This window comes from Echinops telfairi, unplaced genomic scaffold, assembly GCF_000313985.2.
Source record: "Echinops telfairi isolate 266 unplaced genomic scaffold, ASM31398v2 ScPeMD7_25;HRSCAF=90, whole genome shotgun sequence".
NCBI classification, from domain to species: domain Eukaryota; kingdom Metazoa; phylum Chordata; class Mammalia; order Afrosoricida; family Tenrecidae; genus Echinops; species Echinops telfairi.
The window spans coordinates 33,824,383-33,831,907 of NW_022103922.1; the positions used below are offsets into that span (position 1 = coordinate 33,824,383).

A 7,525-nucleotide genomic window follows, 5' to 3' on the forward strand; every position below is an offset into this window, starting at 1 on the left:
TCAACAAAATGGGAATAGAAGGGAAATTCCTCAACACAATAAAAGCCAGACAAAGCCAATGGCCGACATCTTGCTTAATGGAGAGGAGCTGAGAGCGCTCCTTTTACCAGTGGGAGCTCGGCAAAGAGGACTTTTCCCACCACTCATTCAACATTGTGCTGGAAATCTTAGCCAAAGCTACCAGGCAACAAAGGCATCCAAATTGGCAAAGAAAACATAAAACTCTCAGATGATATGATTCTATACCCAGAAAACCCAAAAACTTTTTTAAAAAGTTAGAATTGAAAAATTTAGTAGCATGGCAAGGTACAGGATCAACAAACAAAAATCAGTCATATTCCTGTATACTAACAAATAGAACACTGATAAGGAAATCAAGAAAACAATACAATATACCAGTACCACCCAAAAGATAAAATACTCAGGATTATAAGTCATCAGACATATAAAAGACTTGTACAAAGAAAACTACAAAACACTGCTATAAGAAACCAAAACAGATCTACAAAAATGGAAGAATCAACCATGCTCATGGATGAGAATATTAACACTGTGAAAATGTCAACACTACCCACAGTGATCTATAAACATAATACAATCCCAATCCAGATCCCAGCAGCATTCCTAATGGAGAGGGCAAAACAAATGATCGACTTGATATGGACAGGAAAGGCACTTGGGATAAACAAGGCACTACTCACAAAGAACAAAGTGCACAGTCTCAAAACCCACTCTGCAGCCAGGGCCGGCAATACAGCCCAGTGCAGTACAGTCAACACAGAGACCGATGGAACAGAAGCGAGGACCCAGAAGCAAATCCACCCACGTATAGACAGATACTTTTTTGGCCAAGGGCTGAAATGCAATAAATGGGGAAGAGATTATCTTTTCAACAAACTATGCTGGGAAAATGGAATCTCCATTTGCAGAATGAAGCAGTCCCCATACTCACTGCCTATACAAACATGAGCTCAGGATAGATTAAAAACCTAAATGGGAAACTATAGAAATCATACCATATGACCACAAAACACATACACACACAGCAGAGGACAAAACAGATGAACTTTTAAAACATCCTAAAAATCAGACACTTAAGTGCATCAAAAGACTTCACCAAAAAAGTAAATGGAGAACCCACAGGCTGAAAAAAAAATGTGTTTGGCAATGACATATCAGGAAAGGGACCCAATCTCTAAAATCTACAGAAAACTTCAGCACCTTAAGAAGCAAACTATGAGTCATTGACTTTCTAAATGGGCAGAAGACAGGGACAGACAGTTCACCAAAGAAGACATTCAACAGACGTGTGAAGAAATGCTCACAATCATTAGCCATTCCAGATGTACAAAATCAACGCAGCATTGAGATACGTCCTCACCCTAGCATGGATAGTGAATTGCAAAAAAATCCAAAAACCAGAAAACAACAAATGCTGAAGAGAGCGCAGGGAAACTGGAAGTCTCCACACGGCTGGCGGGGCTATAAAAAGGACACAACCGCTGTGGAAGGTTGTGTGGCTCATGCTCCGAACAATGAGGCCAGTGCTGGCGTGGAGGTGCCAGGCAAGGGCTGGGAGAGGCCCTTCCTGACCGGAGACCTCTGCTGAAACTGCCCCTGCAGCTTTAGAAGATCCACTTCCAGTCCCATCCTCAGCCCGGGAGCTCTTCCAGGCCCGTGCTCTGCCCTCCTGCAGCTTGATGTCCTCAGGAGCACTCGTCAGAACCCCGCAGGCCCCACGAAGCTGCCCACCTGGCTACCTGACTTCTGGAGACTGCTGCCCGCTTCCAGCCACCTGGCCCAGCCCAGTGGGGGCTGTGGGCTCTTGGGAGCCCTCCAGATCCGGGAGGAAGCAGGCAGTGGGGACACGGTGTCTCTCTGCCTGCTGTTGGCTGCAGCCAGATGCACAAGGCTGGACAGCGCCGCCGCTGCCGCACCTGTCTAGAGCTGGGCAGGCCAGGCCCGGGGACAAAATGGTTGGTGACTTTCCAGCCACATGGAGAGATGGCCATCACCCCATTATCTACTGAGGTAGGTGACCCCAGCTCAGACCAGGGCACCTACTTTAAAGGTCAGGCCTGAGCTTGGGGGCACAATCGCCTCTCTCTGTTTCTATTTCCCATTTCTAAAGCAAGGGATGGAATACTTACCTCAGGGACATGATTTGCAAATTCCAAGCCCAGAATAATGTACAGTGAGCCTTTGCCTCGTTATCACACTCACCTTATGCCCAAACCACAGAGCACCTAGTTTTGCTTTAAACTTTATGAAAAGAGTTTTATACTGCATGTCATCAGAGACGTCTTTTCCCATGAATAATTGTAAGATTCAGACATGAAAAACAAACAAAAAAGAGCAGAAATATCCCAGTGATCCCTATACATGGTATATATCCTAAAGAAATAAGAGCCAAAATACAAAAGGATACATGCACATCCATGTTCATGGCAGCACTATTCACAATAGCAAAGAGATGGAAACAGCCTAACTGCCCACTGGGGGAAGAACGGATCTATAAGCTTTACTCCAAACACACAGTGGATTCCACGCAACGGGCAGGATAATGGTGGATCTGTGAAACACTGTGACATGAGCCTGGAAGGAATTATGCTGAGTGACCAAAGGACACATCTTGGAGAAGTTCACGGTTCCAGGGCAGGAGGAAATCAAGAAAAGGTTTTCATGCTAAAAGAAACAGACATGAATGGGGACCAGGGCTGAGAGGGAACGTGAACGGGGAGGATGTCTCAGGCTAGAGGGTGGACAGGCTCTAGCTCGGGCAGACAGGAGGAGCATCTCCAGTGAGACGGAGACTGCGTGAGAATGACGGGAACAGGCCAAGACAATGGGAGGTTTGAGGACTTGTCGAAGGAGCTGCTCTGTCAATGTCACCGGATTCAAATTAAAAAAAAATAATAATAATATGTAAATATGCAGATTCTGGTGTTTGCTGGCTTTTGGTGTCTACGTCTGCTCCCTTGGTACTTACTTGCACCCTTGTCCACAGGCGCAGCCTTCAGAGCTCTGCAAGTGCTTTCTACCAAACCCAAACCTACCCCCCCAACCCCACCCCTGCCGCCGGCACATCTCCCCTTACATACATTTGAGGGGGCCCGGGTTTGGGAATCACTGACTTATTTCAACATATCTCTGTTTGAAGATGGAGGAGCCACGGTCAAGAGAGGTGTTTGTGAATTGTACATGGCCTTGAAGAAAGGCACTTGTTTCCTAATGGGTTTGCCCAGAGGGATGCCTTTTGCAATCCACCCAGCCACAAAGTGGGAGGGACGTCAGTGGGGGTGCGTGATTTTGTAATGTAGCCCATGCCAATAGCACTTGATAGAGAGTTATCTGGCCAAGATCACGCAGCCTGTTGAAGCAGAGCTAGGTCTTAAGCGGGAGTCCGTTCATTCGGTTCATTCGCAGCCTGGGTCTCTTCCCGCGTCTCCAGACTCTGATCAGGCTGGCTAAATCTTCCGTCGGAGAGGGCCTTTCTGTTGAGGACTGAGCGAGTCCACCTTGGTGGGCAGAGGGGTCCTTTGAGGTCGGCCAGCCACCATGAGCACAGTCTGCCTACCTCGGTCACTGTGCTCGAGCTGGGGAAGAGGGACACTGGGGGTGATCAGGAGTACTAATGAGACCACTTCCAAAGAGATCATCTCAGTTTAGCAGCATTAAGGGATGGAAAACATTAGGGTTGATGGTGTCGTGGGTTAAGAATTCACTGCTCACTGAAAGGTGGAAAATGATGAGGCCCTCTGTTTCTGAGGGGAAGGGCCATCTCAGAAACCCTGGGGAGGCGTTCTCCTCCGTCCTGTGTGGTCCCCGTGAGCTGGAAGTGGCTGGGGGGCAGTGAGTTAAGGGATGGAGACATGTTCTTAGGGGAAGCCCCTTTTAGTATCAGTAAGTACAGCAGTTGAGGTTTGGCAGGCTCTTTCCATGGTCAACCCATCCAGCCTCCACCATGAACCTGTCACGTACAAGGACCCTCTCTCCAAGAAGGCATGTTTCAGCCTCTGTTAGAACACTTGGAGCAACCGGACATCAGCACCTCCAAAGGTGTTGACAGGAAGCTGAGTGGTTAGAGATCACCCGTGATCTGCAATTTGCCTTTTTCGAACCTCTGCTAACTTTCAGTGGTCCTTTGTGGGCTCCCACAAGCATGTCTGCTCCCGTGGTACTTACTTGTATCCTGGTCTTCAGAGCTCTGGAAGTGCTTTCTCCCCGACCCAATTCCCCTCCCCTGCACAGCTCCCTCCATACTTTGCCTCCGACAGGTCGCCCAGCGCTTACCAAGTATCCAGTCCAGGCTAGGCCTGTGGCTCTCAGGAAGGCAGGCCTGTGGAATTGGAGGCTACCAGCTCACTGGGGTCAAAAGTGAGGACCTGTCGTGTCACCTGTATATCTCAGTGCCACAACCATAAGCAAGCAGGTCATGGGCCACATTTCTCTGAGCTGCTCCAGCCACACACGGCCTCATTCTCTTTACCTGTTTTCTCTCTTAGTGGGGTCTTTAACTGACACCGAGCCTAATGGGCTCCAAAGCATGGCCACAGCTGCTCCCAGGGCCTTGGTCCAACCTTGGGGCTCAGCGAGGCAAAGATGTCTCCTCAAAGTCCAAGCCCAACGAGGAGCCCCAGCCCAGAGGAGGCTGCACTTCAGGGGGGCTTAGGCAGCCATGGGCCGGGACTGGGCTCCACACCCTCTCTTCTCTGTGCTCCACACCGTGCGCAAGAGGATCTTATCAAGACTCTCTCAGGAATTGAAGGGCCAGGCTGCCTTGGGACCAGGTTCTGTCCCAGAAGCAATTTAAAGTTTGGTGAGAGACTCAGAGTTCAGGCTTCAACCCCATAGGCCCAATTAGACAATGTTTTGGAAGTCTAGGGAAACCTCCCTCTTCCTATACGGAAACTTCAACTCAAAAAGTTTTCTGCCTTGAAGTAACCCGAGCCCTCCAGGGCTTTGTTCACAATAGACGGTCCAAGGTGTCATCCCTCAAAGAGCTAAAAAGGGAAGAAGAGCAAGAGTTGGGTGACCCACGTAGTCCTTGGAAGTTTAGGAGTGCAAATATGTCCATTCCCTCCCCTCCACACAGTGACCCACCTCCTCCTCTCTCAAAACTACCATCACCCCCAGACAAGCGCTACGTCACCAGAGCATCATAAATGTCAGGCAACAAAGAGGGAGTTGGAGGTCGGCACAGGATGACTGGAAATGGATCTTTGGCTTCAGAGGACCAGCAGAGAGGCTGAGACATGACTGTGAGGGCCAGAAGTTGTCCAGGGGGCTAGGCACACACAGGAGGCACCTGAAGTGTGTGGAACTAGCCCAGGCTCCAAAGAGTGGAGAGGAGAGGAGCCCTGTGTGACAAGGAGGAGGAGGGTGTGACCAGATCGAGATAAACCTGAAGTGGAATATGCAGGATAGAGAAGAATCAACAGTGGCCCAGCTCCCAAATCTTGAGAGTGTGGGGAAAGCCCCGCAGGAAGTAAGGAGAAGCTGCACTGGTGTATTGTTTCTAACTTTCCTTTTTTTCTGTTGGGGTTGATGGCTGTTAGCATTGTGTTGTTTTAGAGGAGCCAGGTGCCATTTTCCAGGGAGTCCAGCTAGGGAAAGGGTACAAGTTCTCTCTGGGAGACTTGTAGGAATGCTTCTTCAAACTGTCTACAGCTAATTTCACTATAGAATTAACCTACCACATTATTCTCCTGTGGCTTCCCTCTCAGGGGAGTGCCCCAGAAGGCTGGTGGGTTGCCTGCTTTGGTGTTGCGGAGGTTGGGCAGAGGTTCCTGCAGCAGCTTGGAATGTTCACAAGTGTTGGCCGAGCTGCCTCATGCCCACCGGCACACAGGCAGGAATTCCCCCATAAGAAGTTGAGCAAAGTATCCCCTGGTGGAGGTCAGCAAGGCTTTCCCCAGTCTCGGCTAGCTACACAGGGTGGAGCTCACCTAGCTGGGTGTGGCGCAGGTGTAAATGCCCTAGGCTAAGGGGAGTGGTCTGGAGGTCAGCAGTGGAGTCTGAGAGAACAGGAAAGAGACAGAGAGGAGAAAAAAAATTAAAAAGTAAGCCCGCTGAGACTGTGCGGGGATATAGAGAAGAGAGGGAAACAAAAGCAACAATGTAGCTGAGTCCTGATCCCTGCCCATGGAGCTGCAAGGGTTTAGTCCCCACCCGAGGTGGCGGCGGTGGCAAGCTGTGGCTGTGTTGAGAAATAGCCCCTGCGCAGCCCTCTGAGACTGTGGAGGGACATAGAGAAGAGAGGGAAACAAAAGTAACAATATAGCTGAACCCCGATCCGTGCCCATGGAGCTTCAAGGGTCCAGTCCCTGCCCCGAGGCAGGTAGCAACAAACTGTGGCTGTGTTGAAACCAAGCCCCCCTATGGGATCCAAATGGCCCCAGCGCTGGCAGAGACAGTGGCGGGGCCAAGGTCAAGCCCCAGCTGGCTTCCACTGAGGTAAGCCAAAAGCCCCCAGCCCCTCAAAACCCCGTGGGTCTGTGCTTGCTTATCTTTATGGTGCTCCCCCTGCCTTCCAGCAGCGTTGAATTTCCCTCTAAGCAACTCTCCTGGGCTGAATTCTGTGGAGTCCCTCTGGTATGTGTCACTCCATCGCCATCTTCCTGGAAGTCCAGTTTCTGGCCTTTCAATACACGGTTTCTGAGCATTGATTATGTCCAGCTGGTTCCTGGAAATAAAGATAAAAATAAGAAATCATTTTTGTGATGGAGGAGTGTATGGTGGATTGAAGTGTTGTATTGGAGATGGTGATCAAATGTCAATGCTAACAAGAGTTACTACTTATTGACAATGGTTCTCCAACATCTTATCTAACATTCACATCAAGCCTGTGAAGTAGACATGCAGGTGTTTGTTTTGAGTTTTTTGTTGATTTGCTTGTTGGTTTGAAACTGACCTGTGTGCAACCAAAACATTGAAGTCCGTTTCCATGCTACTGTTCCTCCTTGCGTAACCACTCCAGGCCAGTGTTTAGATCTGATGGGGAAGGGAACTGGAGGGTTAGGCAACTATTTGGATGTGAACAAATAGAAGGACCCTCCTTCCTGGGCTGCAGCATGCTGCGTTTATGATATCTAGCACCCTGAGCGTCTGCCCTCTGAATGCTAGGCGCCTCCCCATCTACCACCTTCAGATTTCCTTGGGGCTAGGAAAGGTTGTATGGTTCGTGGACGTTGGACAGTTCACATCTAGTGAGAATTCTAACACGAAACAAAAGGGATCCGAGAAGTGTCAATACTCCCTGCCTAGTCAATTCCATGCTACTTATGAAGTCACTGAATTCGAGTTAGGAGAAACCAAACTCACTGCTATGACTCATAGTGACCCCTGCGGGTTTCCAAAACGGTAACTGTTTAAGGGAGCACCAAGCCCAGTCTTTCTTTCTTTTTTTTTTCTAATGGCATTCTTTTTTTTTAAATCATTTTATTAGGGGCTCATACAACTCTTATCATAATCCATACATACATCAATTGTGTAAAGCACATTTGTACATTCATTGCCCTCATCA

The 7,525-nt window shown here is 49.0% G+C and overlaps 1 non-coding gene across 1 annotated transcript; it reads right to left on the minus strand.

Moving 5' to 3' along the window:
* Positions 1 to 6,896: 6,896 nt before the first annotated feature.
* LOC115869432 lies at positions 6,897 to 7,018 on the minus strand. The gene has a single exon (XR_004046182.1). It is a non-coding gene; the product is annotated as a small nucleolar RNA SNORA61 (small nucleolar RNA).
* Between the last annotated feature and the right edge of the window lie 507 nt (positions 7,019 to 7,525).